Genomic DNA, 15,708 nt, shown 5'->3' with positions numbered 1-15,708 from the left:
CTACATGTACCAGAATGTCATGGTATTCACTTGGAAAGATTATGGTTCTATGGTGTCAGGGCTAAAAATTAAGTTATATCTGGAATAAAATTGAACTTTTAATATAACATAAACGAATAATTAAAGAAAATGTTTAGAATGGTACACATATTAATCTTCATATTATGTAACAGCGAACTATAAAACAATATAAAAGAAATCAGTTTCTTTTTACCTTGTAATGAACATAACATAATAATATTCTTCTTGTTATTTAATCAATTATGAAAAGATTTACACCTCAACTTTCATTCCTTAAATGAACTGCCTTTTGGCAATTGCGTTTATCAATCGATAAATTTGTTATTTATTTTTATGTATATTTTTAGAATTATTGCTACATGTTTTGTTTTAGTAAATTAATAAATTATTTTATTTCCAGCTTGTTTTTTTTGTCAGTAAAATTTGACGATTTCATTAAAAAAATACAGTCTGTACCAGTGTGCTGTGGTTGTGGCAAGCATGAAGTCGTTCCCCCCGAATGCCATGTATTGACATTTGAACATGAAAACCTTTGAATGATAGCAGCATTTGTAAAAACTTAACAGAGTATTGTGTTATTTGAAACTTATAAGGCAAGGGCTTTATTGATTAACATTATGAATAAACCGATCGCGATTAGAAAAACATTTTTATAACAGGAGTTCTATATTTAGGTACTGTTCCGATTTAGGTTCTGGCACAGAACATAGAAACTTTTGATATTGCTATTGTTTGTATTGTGTCAGCAGATCCTGTAAAATATTAATCAACATTTTAGAAAGTCTTAATTTATTATATTTTAAATGTAATGCTGCCATAAGTGTTTCATTTTACATTAAGAGGTGATTTCAAGTGGTTGATCTTTTCCCGCATTATTGTGTGTGATGTCATTTGAAAAAAATGTTTCCGGTTATAGTCAGGTTGTTCTAATTACGGAATTGGTAAGAAAGGTTTACTGAAAGGTTTTCTTTAATAAAATTTGTTTTAACAATTCTTGAACTAATAATTGGTGTAAATATAAGTAATGAATTGCTGGATTGATGTCATTATCGGGGATATGAACGCAGTTGTGCTGGTCAAAGTACGCGTGGAGTCATTTGGACTGCACACACTTTGGCCAGCCAAATTGCGTTCATACCCCGATAATGACATCAATCCCTCAGTTCATTCCTTAAATTATTACAATAAGAATTTGTTTATATGACAAGTAATATGGAAGGGATTATCCGCCAGTTAATACATGCTGCATTTCTCAATATAAATTGCAATTGCATTCGTCTAAATGACAGGTGCCTTCGTGCAATTGCTTCGTGCCTATTTGTTATTGACAAACGCATTTGTCTATGTATACAACTTAAAGTTGCCTTCACTGTATTGCTTAGTGTTAACGTCTAAACGACAAATGACATGTGTCAAGTTCTTACATTTAAATAACTAAATAACTAAATTGTGTACAAAATTACAACTCAACTATAAATACTAAAAAACTAATAGTATTTATATACTGTAATAAGACAATAGAAAGCTAAATCAATATTCATCAATAGCAGTATGCATTTGTCAATAAGCATATAGACGATAGGCGAATGCATCAAGACGAACGCAACTAAACGAATGTAATTAGAAGGGAACCAGTAAATATTGGTATCCTGCTTCAGCAACATTAAATGGGAATGGAAACCAAATGCTGGTACCCTTCTTATCCACGGGAGAGCACTCTCGCGACTTTTGCTACGGTGGCAGTCAACAGTTTTCGTGCAGGGGCTGTCAAAAATATATATGGAAGAGGCAATGTATAACATAATCTGACCCTAAAATTTTTATACTGCTTGATGCTATTTTCTGCTGATTATTTTTTTCCTGGATGTTTTTATTCGAAATCCAGCAGGATATGGTGTACAGCTAGTGCCTCTGGTTTGTCCAAAATGGCCTACATCTGACTGATTCATTACAAAAACATTCAGCTGGGCACATCTCCACTCTGTAGGAGGGCAATAAATGTGTTAATCATTGGAAAAATAAGCATATGCGTACACAGGCGCATGTAAAATCACGAACTTAGCAGTGCTTTGACACATTAACTAAAATGGCAAGACCTATTTGTATATAATAAATATAAATGACTATTTATACATGTAAGTGACTAAAGAAGTATGATATTAAAAACTGCTAAACTAGAATGAACCTGCAATTCATACACATATACAAGCATGGTCCCATGTTCAATATTACTAACTAAGATACCTGTGTCTGCAACCTGCATCAAACCCAATCAAACTAAATTATTCAACATGTCAGGTCAGCACTTCTTATATTATCTATTTTATATTATTAATCTTATAACAGTCACCATGTCCATTGACCTACTGACCCTCAATTGGGGTCATCTACTGGCCATGGCCAATGTTCATAACAAGTTTGAAGACTCTACAAAATGTAATGCTTCAGTTAGGATAGGAAATGAAAGTGTGACAACGTCGAAGAGTAAAAAGTAATCCCTATATGTCTGCCATGCTTGGCATACGATACAAAAATACTGCAAGTCTCTAGGCTCTTCAATCTAGAACAACATGTGAAGCCTCAATTTATGGCCTTGACATGTGAAGCCTCAATTTAAGGCCCTGCCAGAGGCTAACTACAACTCTCTTCAATATAACTTGTATCATAGTTACCTTGTGATAATTGTGATTGCAGTGTCAGGGTTGAGCTTTTCATCTGGAGTTGTCTTTATAACCAAAGAGCCAAACTTTAAGGCCCTGTCAGAGGCACACTAGAACTGTCTTCAATATAACTTAAATCATAGTTTTTACCTTGCTGACAAATGTTTGCAGTGTCAGTGTGGAGCTCTATTGTCTGGAGTTATCTTTAGAACCAAGGAACCAAAATTAAGACCCTCCTAAGGGCACACTACAACTGCTTCCAATATAACTCATATCATAGTTATACAAGTACAAAAGTTGCTGCAAGATGCAACAATTGGATGTTAGCGCGGGCCAACTATTGGCTATGCAAGTCTTTATGTAGGGTCCGAACGAAGTAAATAAAGTAAGGGCTAACATTGATTGTAGATGTGAAAATAAAACGTAACACAATAACAATTGTACAACTGATGATATATTTATGACAGAAACCGTAATTGTATCAAATAACTTTATTCATGAACTGTATCAATAGACACACATTTATAAAATACAACATGGCCACAGTGGTGGTTTTCTTTTGGAGAGGCTGATATGATAGCTGAAATGTTAAATATGCCAACATGATTTGGTAAATTCTGGGCAAAGTTCGAAACGTTAAGAATTTATACTTTGGTGAAATGTTGACTTTAAACAAGAGTAGCACCAAAGGTTTATCCAAAAAACTAATTAAGGCCATCTGCTTAAAACAATGTTTACTTTTGGCTCATAATTAGCGAAAAAAGTTGACCGGTATAATTAAGTGTTACAAAGCCATTGTTTCTAACTGAAAAACACATAAAACTGTTTGCTTATGTAACAGGTTTCAACACAATTAAAAAATACATTTAACATAAACTAAAAGAAGTTGGTTATCCATGAGCTGAATGAAAGAAATGTGATCATCATTATTAATGTAATTTTCCTTGTTCTGTGGCGTAGATGATTTATAGGCATGCCGGATGGAACAAGAAAGTTGTTCTAAGAAATGTGCGTAGTGTACATGGTAGTGAGTGTGAAAAAAAAACCCACCTTGACGCTGAAATGAACATGCTCTTAAGAATAAAATAAAATAAATAGTGGTTTAAAAGTATGTGGACACAGAGTAATGACTTAGAAAACAGTGATTGAAAAATAATCATATTATAAGCTTTTGTACATACTTAAGAACATATAATATACAGAACATACATAATACACTATCAGTATTTGCATTGTTGGTATTGGTAATAGCCAAAATGACAGAATTGTTTAAATCTAAAGAGAAGATGATACAAGAAGTATTTTTAAGATATTGAAAAGAAATGTATACGGTTGTGAAATGGAAATTAACATTTTTGTCAGCACTCAAGTCACATGTAATAGAAGTATGAACATTTTAAAACAAAAGAAAGGCAATGACACAATAGGAATACAATGATACAACAGGAAGGTAAAGTTTAGGTCAAGACAGTTTTAAGTTTTCCAAAGGAAACAAGTTTTGCATATAAGGATATTTATAAGTAATAACATTATGTAATCAACATGCATTATGCACTTTTAAGGCATAAGATATAAGCAGATGATGAGAAGAATGTGATGCAGGTTGGTAGTGGTATGACTAGGCAGTTGATCACTTAATGTGTATGGAAAAATAACGACGCAAAAGATTTATGAAGATATTGCTGAATATTATAGGTTACAATGAAATGAAGCGAGGAATATGTTTTAATACATGAAAAATGAAGCATTTGTACAAAGTTTGGTGGAAATGTGTTAATGTTATTTCGCCTGTAGAACTTCTCAATTCTTTAAAATATGACATTGAAATATAAGAATAAATACTGCATTGAGTATTATTGAAATGTGAACATATGTACAAACAAGAAAGAACATGAGCAATATGACATTTTATATACATTTTGTATACAACAAAGAGTAATAAGCATGATAACAAAAAATACAGAGTTAGTATGTACACTGGGAATGGTAGAGTTGTACTAAAATGTAATTAACAATAGAAAGAATATTTGTTATAATTTGGTGTAAGTGCGACATATACATTATGACCAATACATGGAATAAGAATGCACACAGACAAATTAATACAATACTAAAATACATGCTGCCACTATTTCACTGAAGTATTCACAATGTACAAGAAGACATGAGCAATGCAAAAGAACAGGTATGAAAGAAAAGAATATAAATGAAAATACAGTATTTGAATGTAACTATTTATAGGGTGATAAATTCTTTTACATGGGGGGGGGGCTTAAAAAGACTCAGTTTCAGTTGTTATGTTGGAATGATTGAAAATAGGTATTAACATTTTGTAACTGTTTAAGTAAGATGTTGAAAATCAGAACATTGTTAAATATATGTACATATAAGACATTAATTTAAACATTAATGGGAATTAAACTTAGCAAAAGCATAGTGATATGCACAGAGCATTATGTCAACATCAGTGTTCAGATAGACAAAACCTTGAGTGAGAAGTCTTATAATACTGTCAAATGTCTCTGATTTTAGGAACATGTTTTGGAAATAATTATTGAAATTGCAGAACATTTAAGAAAACAATGGAAGATAAGTAATCATTATGATGAGGTTATTAAATAATGTAAAGATTCTATAAAGTCATATATGGTGACTTTAAGATATTGGCACTACAGTAACTGAACATATTGACATAATGGTAAAACACAACAATGGCAAAAATGGAAGTTCACTATTTTATAAATATCAAATCTCAAATCCCCCGCCACGGAGTGGGGAGGGGATTATTGGCGGATTATAGAAACACTTCGTCAGTCTGGCTGTAACATTTCGTGTCCGTGCTATAACTTACTTATGCATTGATGGATTACCATAGTACTTGGTACAAATGTTGTCCTCATACTCGTGTCCGTGCTATAAACTCTTCCTGTATATATCAAGTTTGGTCACAGTATGCCAGCCTTAACTGTTAGCCTTAACTGAAACAGTAATCTATTTTAAGCAACAGTGACCTCGACCCTAGGGGGCCAAAAAGCATCCATTAAAGCTCTGCATAAACTTGTCCTATAAACCAAGTTACCATGTCAACCCTTACTTGAGTTATTCAGTACTTACCATATTTCAATTTTGACCTTGACCTAGACCATAACTCTCGGGGTCAAAAACACAATCTCAGGAAAGGTTTCTATAAACTCTTCATATATACCAAATTTGGTACCAATATGAAGAACCTTACTTAAGTAATTCAAAAACAACCCTTTTTCTATTAATAGCAACCTTGACCTTGATAATAGGGGTCTGAAACGCATTCCCCAAAAAAGGTCTCCTTAAACTCTTAGCATATACCAAGTTTGGTCTCTTTATGTCAAACTTAGCTAAATTATTCGATACATAAGGTGACTTTGACGCTGCCCTAACACCAGCCCGCCCGAACAATGACACAGGTCATTCAAATAACTTGTTTTCCCTTTATGAAAATGTGGTTAGGAATATAAAAATGTGCCTTTCAAAAGATATTAATAGAAGAGTTAAAAAGAAAAAAAACATTCAAGGGCAATAATTTGTATTTAGGGCTAACATGAAGTTATGTTCCTTGTTGTAAGATGGTTGTCAATAATTCTGCGAAGTATTAAATGCATTGAATGAAGGTATAGAATTTTTTTTATTAAAATCCCAACTTGCTCTAAAACTTTAACTTGCCCTAAAACGTTAACCTAAGTCAATCAGGGGCCATAACTTGTATTAAGGATAATATGGAGTTATGTAACCTCATTGTGTGATAGTCCTGAACAATTGTGTGAAGTATTAAGTCAATTCAATGAAGGGTATAGAAGTTATCAATAAATATCCCAACCTGCCCTAAAATTTTAACCTAAGTTCCATAGTCTTACCTCATTATGTGATAGAACTGAACAACTGTGTAAAGTATTAAGTCAATTGAATGAAGAGTATTGGACTTATAAGTGAAAATCCCAACTTGTTCTAAAACTTTAACCTGCCCTAAACCTTTAACCTAAGTCAATCAGGGGCTATAACTTAAGTTATTCAAAAACAACCCTTTTTTTTGTTAATAACAACCTTGACCTTGATCATAGGGGCCTGAAACGCATTCCCCAAAAAAGGTCTCCTTAAACTCTTTGCATATACCAAGTTTGGTCTCTTTATGTCAAACCAAGCTAACTTATTCGATACATAAGGTGACTTTGACGCTGCCCTAACACCAGCCTGCACGAACAATGACACAGGTCATTCAAATAACTTGATTTCCCTTTATGAAAATGTGGTTAGGAATATTAAAATGTGCCTTTCAAAAGAAATACAAAGAAGAGTTAAAAAAAATAAAAAATTAAGGGCAATAATTTGTATTTAGGGCTAACATGAAGTTATGTTCCTTGTTGTAAGATGGTTGTCAATAATTCTGCGAAGTATTAAGTGCATTGAATGAAGGTATAGAAGTTTTCTTTATTAAAATCCCAACTTGCTCTAAAACTTTAACTTGCCCTAAAACGTTAACCTAAGTCAATCAGGGGCCATAACTTGTATTAAGGATAATATGGAGTTATGTTACCTCATTGTGTGATAGTCCTGAACAATTGTGTGAAGTATTAAGTCAATTCAATGAAGGGTATAGAAGTTATCAATAAATATCCCAACCTGCCCTAAAATTTTAACCTAAGTTCCATAGTCAATGAGGGGCCATTATTTGTATAAAATATGATATGGAGGTATCTTACCTCATTATGTGATGGAACTGAACAACTGTGTAAAGTATTAAGTCAATTGAATGAAGGATATTGGACTTATAAGTGAAAATCCCAACTTGTTCTAAAACTTTAACCTGCCCTAAACATTTAACTTAAGTCAATCAGGGGCTATAACTTGTATTAAAGATAAAACAGAGTTATGTAACCTCATTGTGTGATGGTCCTGAACAAATGTGTGAAGTATTAAGTTAAATGAACGAATAATATATAATATATTAATAAATATCCCAACCTGCCCTAAAACTTTAACCTAAGTTCGATAGTCAATCAGGGGCCATAATTTGTATAAAGGAGTTATCTCATCTCATTATATGATTGCCCTGAACAACTGTGTGACGTATTAAGTCAATTGAATGAAGGGTATTGGACTTAAAAGTGAAAATCCCAACTTGCCCTAAAACTTTAACCGGAATCCGACGCCAGGGCGAATAGTATAGCCCACCTCATTCTTCAAATAGTTGAGCTAAAAACACAATTGTGTTAATATATTTATAACATGTGTTTTCTGCTCAAAAACAGTAAAACAATGTTATGACACCACCACAAAATATATGTATCACTTTATCGAAAATACTTAAGGCTTGCTATTTCATCAATGTTATGAATCAAGAGTCATTTTCCTTCTTTTTTTAGCCAAAATAACCTTGACATTGATCTTACCTACACTACACACAATATGAATAGCCGTTTATTATATGTTCAAATATTCAAGAATATTTTAGGTAACTGATCAAACAACTTGTATTTCTATATTCCCACTCTTGACCAGTGGTTGTGTACAATTTTGATCAGATTCAACATACTGGTCAGGTTGCGAGAAAAACAAATTGCCTTGTGTTGATTTGATGAAGTGTCAGCCAAAGCGTTGAGGCAGGTTGTTTCGTTAAGAATCAATTGGTCTTTTCACGCTTGCAATGACAAGTTTTCCATTTTCAAACTTTCCTCTAGCGTTTATAGGGAGGAGCTCTGTGAGGTAGAAGTGAAGTGAAGGATCGTCACCGATTGTTTTCAGTTCAGGTATTGTGATGAGGAGTAACTCAACTGTTGAAGATCAAGTTGGAACAGTTTCCGCATTTCATACCTACTGCTGCGTTTGATAACAACCTCAACTGTGCAATAGTAGGCCACTTGTGTAAGGGACTTGCTCTAACATAGAGGACATTTGTCAAGGTCCATTTACTTGTTGCCACACTCTAAAAAAATATGAAAGGAATTTGTTATGATATCATGATAAGTGAATGTAGCACTGAAGACCTGATAACATGAAACATGAGAAATAAAATAACTCTAAACATTAAACTGAGGTGATGTTGTTAGGTTTCAAGGTTGATTTCATAAGCTTTATTCGAAATGTGAATTGACAGGTAATTTGCAATTTGATGTCAATTCTGAATCAGGTTATACAAATCAAAGATTGATACATGAATTGCAGAATAATAATTAAGAACAAGTATTTATATACAAGTAATGATTTCATTCATTTATTCAGCCATTGAGTTAAGCAATTTTGTTAGAAAAAGTGAAAAAAATGTTATTAATTTTAAGGAAGGCTTGTTTATAGGTCATGTATTTTGTGCGAAATAAATATCAAAATGATGTCTAAAAAAAGATTATATTGTGAAATAATGTAAGCCTGTAGAGTTAATTTATTTTAAACATTATATGAAATGGTGAATACTTGTTAATACATTCAATTATTTATTGAAATGCATCGAAACATCCATATGTTTTTGTTGTATTAAAGGTTGAATGTTAATACCAAAAGCAATGCTATTTAAAGTTGCAGTTAAAATCTTAGCAAAAGATTTGCCTAGCTTTAGTTGTGTTACATAACAACACAAAATGCAGAAGGTTTTGGATTTCATGTTTAATATGAATGCTGGCTATTGTTCGGAAACCATAAAGTTAACAGGAAACTAAGAAAGAGAACAAACCTGGTTTTGGGCAGTGGGGCAGCACTGATATTTGTGGGCTGAAGAATACTCATTTCTTGGAACTCCTCAGTCCTGGCCCATTATTGTTGGTGCTGTTTTTTTTGTCATCTTGAAGATGAAGCCCTATCTGTTCAATTTATAACAACTCTTGTGGTAGAAACTGGAATGTAGGATGACAAATATAAATATACATTTTATTGAGACAGAATCCCGTAAAACATGTTTATTATTTTAAACTAATGCACCAGTCAATGTAACTACGGCCCCCAAGGTCCGGGGGTATACCGGGGAAATGGACGATGTTTTTAACTTTCAGGTGGCCCTGCAGTGCCGGGAGAATGGGATGGTTATGTCTTCGCTTTAAATAAAGCGGGGAATGGGCCTAACCTAGGGCCCCTGGGATGCGGGGGCATTTAGCGAGATTTAACCATCTGTTCATCCCCGCAGATGGGATTTTAGCCGGGGTTGGCTGGACCTATGGTCAGGGTCCTCGCTAATCCCCGGACCGGGGGGAGGGCGTGGTTTCAATTGACTGATGCATTAGTCTAAGATAATAACTGGTGCATAATGAAAACGATGCAAAAGTTCAATGACTACAAACAAATCACCTACAACTCGTTACATACAGACTGACATGCAAACTTTGCGCATGCATTACAAAGAGGGGCTTGAAATATCATCCCTACCATTGTGACTCATTGAGTTAGACGCGTAAATGTCCAAATCGAACGTTTTTTGTTGCGGTATTTCACTTCGAATCACCCTCTCGCAATTTTGACATTGACCGCACACTCGCCTATGTCTGAAATGCAAGAAGCGATTTCATTGGACGGCTATCATCCCTGGTTTTAATGACGCAATTTTGAAAAGCCTTCAAAAGTTGTCCAAAATGAAAGTAGAAATACCGCAAAAAAACGTGCTACTGTTTAAATCGTAAGACACGAAACCTGCTTTTAAAATGATAAATATAAAATAACAATAGTTTTTCAGTTCACTACGTAAAAAAGAAAATGATAATACCTTTCCCCAACCGCCAGCGTGTTGACCTCGATATCCCTAGTCTACAGGACGCTTGTGTCTAACCCGTGTCATAACCGGGTAATCAGATAATAGACTGGTTCACCGATTTTCTAAGATTATTGTAAGATACATTCTGCGCATTCGTGGTTTGTTCTTTTATGTAAAAATATTTAAATAAAAAAAGAGAAGTTTTCTCAACAACTTGCATTTATGATATTTTTTCTCTAAAAGAGTTATTTAAAAAAATATCTGGTTTTAATTTGCCATATATTTTCAAAGCTTCACATATTAGAAGATTACCAATCTTTATCTTCTATTGCAAAATCGAACAGGAACTAGTCTAATAGCGAACTGATTCGGAATTATCCGAGAGCGGACGGTAAGAAACGGCGCATGCGCGATCAAAACAATTAAAACGCCTTATGCGCAAGCCCATTGCACCAGGGACACTTCTAAAACCATCAATATATGCGCCGGGCGCCGATGCGCCCGCGCAATAAATACCTTGCTGATGAATGCGCTTGCAGTGTCTGGGTGGAGCTTTTCATCTGGAGTTGTCTTTAGGACCAAGTGAATCCAAATTTTAGGCCCTGCCAGAGGAACACTAGAACTGTCTTCAATATAACTTCTATCATAGTTTTTACCTTGCTGACAAATGTGCTTGCAGTGTCAGGGTGGAGCTCTTTCATCTGGAGTTGTCTTTAGAACCAAGAAACTCAAATTAAGGCCCTGCCAGAGGCTAAATACATCTGTCTCCAATATAACTTATATAATAGGTACCTTGTTGACAAAAGTGCTTGCTGTGTCCGGGTGGAACTCTATTATCTGGAGTTAAGGCCCTACCAGAGGCAAAATAAACTGTCTTCAATATATTTTTATCATAATTACCTTGATGACAAATGTGCTTGTAGTGTCAGGGTTTAGCTCTTTTTATAGTAGTTGTCTTTGGAACCTCTGCCGGGCCTCAAGAGAGCCAAGCATCAAAGCTTGAAGGAGGCACACTACAACTGATTCTGGGAACGCTGACACACAACGATCACCGATGTCAAGGTCACCTGAAAAGAGATAAAAAATGCTTTGAAATCATAGATTTTATCAATTTGCAAATTTTTTAACAAAGGTTTATGCTTTATTGCACTGCACAGCATTCCTATAAGACCACCACAAAATATGTATGCAACAAGTATTTGAAACAGATGGATGGAACAGCACTATGTGCAAGATTTGTTATTGGTAAGAGGAGTTTGATACTTTATGGATTTTTAATATTTTGATTTTTTTTCTGCCGTATTTTATGGTGGACATTCACATTTTGAACAACAATGAAATCAAGAGCAGCCACAGACTGCAATATCCCCTGTGAACTAAGAACAGTATCAACTTTGCCTTATGACAAAAGTATACAATAAAACACAGGACAATAACAAACAATTCTACACCCAGAGTTATGGTTCCTGTGCATTGATATATATCTGTATATGTGACTTTGCCTGTAAAAAGGGGTACAAAGGTGCAAAATTACATTCGGTGATTTAAGTCCAAGAGGCATCAGTGTTATACACAAAAACTCTTCTATTATCAAAATATTCAGAAAATGTAAAACAATAAATAGGTATTGTCGTGTACCTATGCATTTCGTAGCTATGTTCATTATACACCATATAATTTCACTAAAGTACAAATCTTGTAAAAAAAATTGCAACAAATATACACATAATGTTGCCATGGCGACAAAAATACAAACTAGTGTATTTATTGTCTCTGCATATGTTTTTGAATTAGTATTTCTTAAAAAAAATATAAGTTTACCTAATGCAATATTATATTTATATATATATATAATATAACTACTGTAAGAAACAAGTTTTAACCATGGCAACCACAAATATCTATATATTGTTTCATGCATATATCGTGTTTTTTCAATATATTTCCCCGCTAGAGTAAATTTCTGTGGCCTCTTTGCGAAGGGAATATAACTGCGGCATAATCGCTATGTCAAAGTTACCTCCTCTTCGCGCGAGCAGTCCGTCCACTAAAAAAAATTCCACACTTCATGGAAATGGTTGTTGGAATTGAAATTATTTTTAGATAAAACCCTACTTCCATCAACGGATCCTATCATTTTTAACATTTATTGAGGCACAAAACAAGTATTTAAACAAAAGCATTTCGGAAATTAAAAAAAATGTATCGCATAGAAATACAATTCAATGAAACTTGAGCATGTGACATTTTTGTACATTCAAAAACAATTTCAACAGATTTAAATTAAAAGTGATGGACTTATACAAGTGTGTATTCGTAAAAGCAACGGAAGTCTGTGTTTAGTATTTTTCGTAGTGTATATCTAGTCACAGTCGCTCTCAGACTATGGATCTTACGGTATTTATTTTGGGGTGAATTCATGTTCAGTGCAGCCGAAGGATGTTTTGTTGTTGAGACCAAAGGTGCTCGTCACATTGCCTGGATACAGTTATACATTTTTTTTATTTTTTTTTATTTTTAATATTTTTTTTATTATTTATTTTGGTCAAAATAGTGAATATATGTCATTTAAAAAAATATTCCACAATTTTTCATGAAAGAAAATAAGTATAATATATAAATAAATATGTAAGGTAAACATGTGCAAAAAATCATCAATTCCAAACGGACCTAATCAATAGAGCATAGTTCCTAAAATAATTGAGATAATCTAATAATTTTTACTGTTCTGATAAGGTAAGATTCCAATCTACAAGAAAAATATATATTTTATGCTAGTAAGATTGACCTTTACGGCATATTCAAACAAAATGCACCGACCAGAAACTGGAATTCGCCATTACGAAAGAACCTAGTTCTGGCTTCCATAACTTTAATGTTGATATTTATTTTTTGATGTTTACAACACATTAAAGTTATGGCGTAACCCTAGTCATTCTAAAATGCCGTCCAGGCTTTTTTTTTTAATGATGGTTAGCCTGGAACGTCATTCATAACAAAATTCGTAAACATGTAAAAACTGTCTATGAAATGAAATGGTCTTCATTTGTATTCTGTTGCTTAAGACTGCCAATAAATACATTAATTCTTATCAATAACCATATCCATTTTGCAAATTCACAAGCTATTTCTTTAAAAAAGTAATTTAAATACCTGATTTCAGTTGACAGGAGCTTTCTTACTGCCTAAAAGAAAAAAGGTTACACACAACTATACTTTAAGGTTTCAATCTGAAGTAGTATTTTTAGTATGGATTACCTTCCCCTAACACTATCATTATCAGTTACCATACATTTGTACTTAATGAATTTGAAAAACATTTATCGTCACATACAGGATTCAAGATGTATTTACAAACTATTCTATGGGCAATGTGGACAATGCATACTATTACACACATGTATTTAAAATAAGACTAAATATTAAAAAAAAAAACATATCAACGGCATTGTTACACTAAGTGAATCAAAATGTTTTATTGTGTAACCTATTAATCAAAATTTGACTTCAACACGACAATCCAAGTTTACAATTATCAGAGATTTTGCTGACTTATCAATTTATTATGTGTATATATATAGTTTCGCTAGAACATATGTTTCATGATGATATTTATATTAACAAATACCTTATTCCTCACATCAGAAAACCTATACAAAACTCAACTAAAGGGAATCTTCAGGAAATTACTATTTTTAAAGGAATTGATAGAAAAACATAATTACAGAACATTGTTGTTTGCTTTTTTTTCCGACTAGAGTGCGTTTTATCGTCAAGCTTATAAGAAAACAACTAGAGTTAGAATTGTTGTGTGTGTTTTTAAAAGAACTATATTGGTAAACAGAAGTAACACTTATGTGTTTAAGGGGTTAAAACATGACAAAGCCGGGACTCTGCGTGAGAATTGGCCTTCATGCTCTTATAGAATATACCTCGGGTTGTTATGGGACACTTGTGCAATCTTCGCCGACTATACATTTAAAATGTCATCTTATAGAAGGTCATATGCCCAGTTTGTGACATGAACGCGCCAGCGGTTCAAAGAGACGCTATAAAATTTAACAAAGCTTATAAAGGCAAACCGGTAATTTTACCCAGTATTCTAATTTCTGTCATACAAAGTAAAAGCACTCATATAGTATTTATAATGTATGGTCGTTTTTAGACGGGAGGCTAAGTGCTTGGAAAGGGGAAATAAATGTAGAAATGTTTTTATGTCAAAAGATGGCAATCAAAAACCTCCAAATAATTGCAGAATTTCAAACCGTCATGGCAGGTTTTTGTCAACATACATACAAATGGTCGTTCACTCGGGAACACCAGAAAACTTACTCGCCTACTGGTAGGAAAAAGGTAGGGAGGAGAGAGCTCGTACAATCACCAGTTGGTACCTGAGGTTGCTCTTACCACAAGTTTGTGACAAGTAGTACTTAAAAAAGTTTTTTTGTTGTGTGTCAGAATCTGGATGCTTTAAAGAAACCAAACAAAGGAATATTAAGCATACAAAAGTTCAAAGACATCCAAGTGAGGGCAAATGAGGGGTAAATTACAAGAATAGAAAATAATGATACGAACTGAAAAAAATGCCATGCATGCAAATGAAAATTCTTCCCATACTTTGCATGATAACATTCCACAAACTTAATGATATCGCTATTTGATTCATTTTGCAAAAACTAAATGTCCTTGTTCCAATATGCTAACAAAAGTAATAAATGTTTGTAAACACTTCATTCTTAATTTATTTTGAATAATTTACAGGTTTACAATATGTTGCCTTAACAAAACTACTGCCAATGACACTACAGCTCGTACTAAGCTGTACTAAAGTAACTAATAGTCATGTGTAACCTTAAGCAGAGAAAAGAAAATGCATTTGGATATTCTCGGCTACATTCGTTAACAAAAACAATGGTGTTTGGTGAATTTTGATGGTGTTTGAAAATGTATGTTGTTTTAACAATTCGGAACGTGATTATTTTATAATATATAGTGCAATTGATGTAAAAAGGATTAGTTTTAACAGGTAAAATGTTCTTTTTTTGTTTTAATAGACTAAATTGGAATAATTTCAATAAATTTGCGACCAAATTCTGATCGGCATTTTGAACATGTTTACGAATTTTATTATGAATGACGTCCAGGCTAACCATCATTAAAAAAAAAGCCTGGACGGCATTTTAGAATGACTAGGCGTAACCCCCATAGTAAAGTCAACCAGAATCAATTGAGTGTGATGATGCAATGCAATCACATGACAATGATGACGTCGATGGATTCTATTTATAGCATCGGATTCACATTGTTCATTTATTTGAATCC

The sequence above is a fragment of the Mya arenaria genome, chromosome 2 (genome assembly GCF_026914265.1).
Source record: "Mya arenaria isolate MELC-2E11 chromosome 2, ASM2691426v1".
In the NCBI taxonomy this organism is placed as follows: Eukaryota; Metazoa; Mollusca; class Bivalvia; order Myida; family Myidae; genus Mya; species Mya arenaria.
This window is presented reverse-complemented; position numbering follows the sequence as displayed.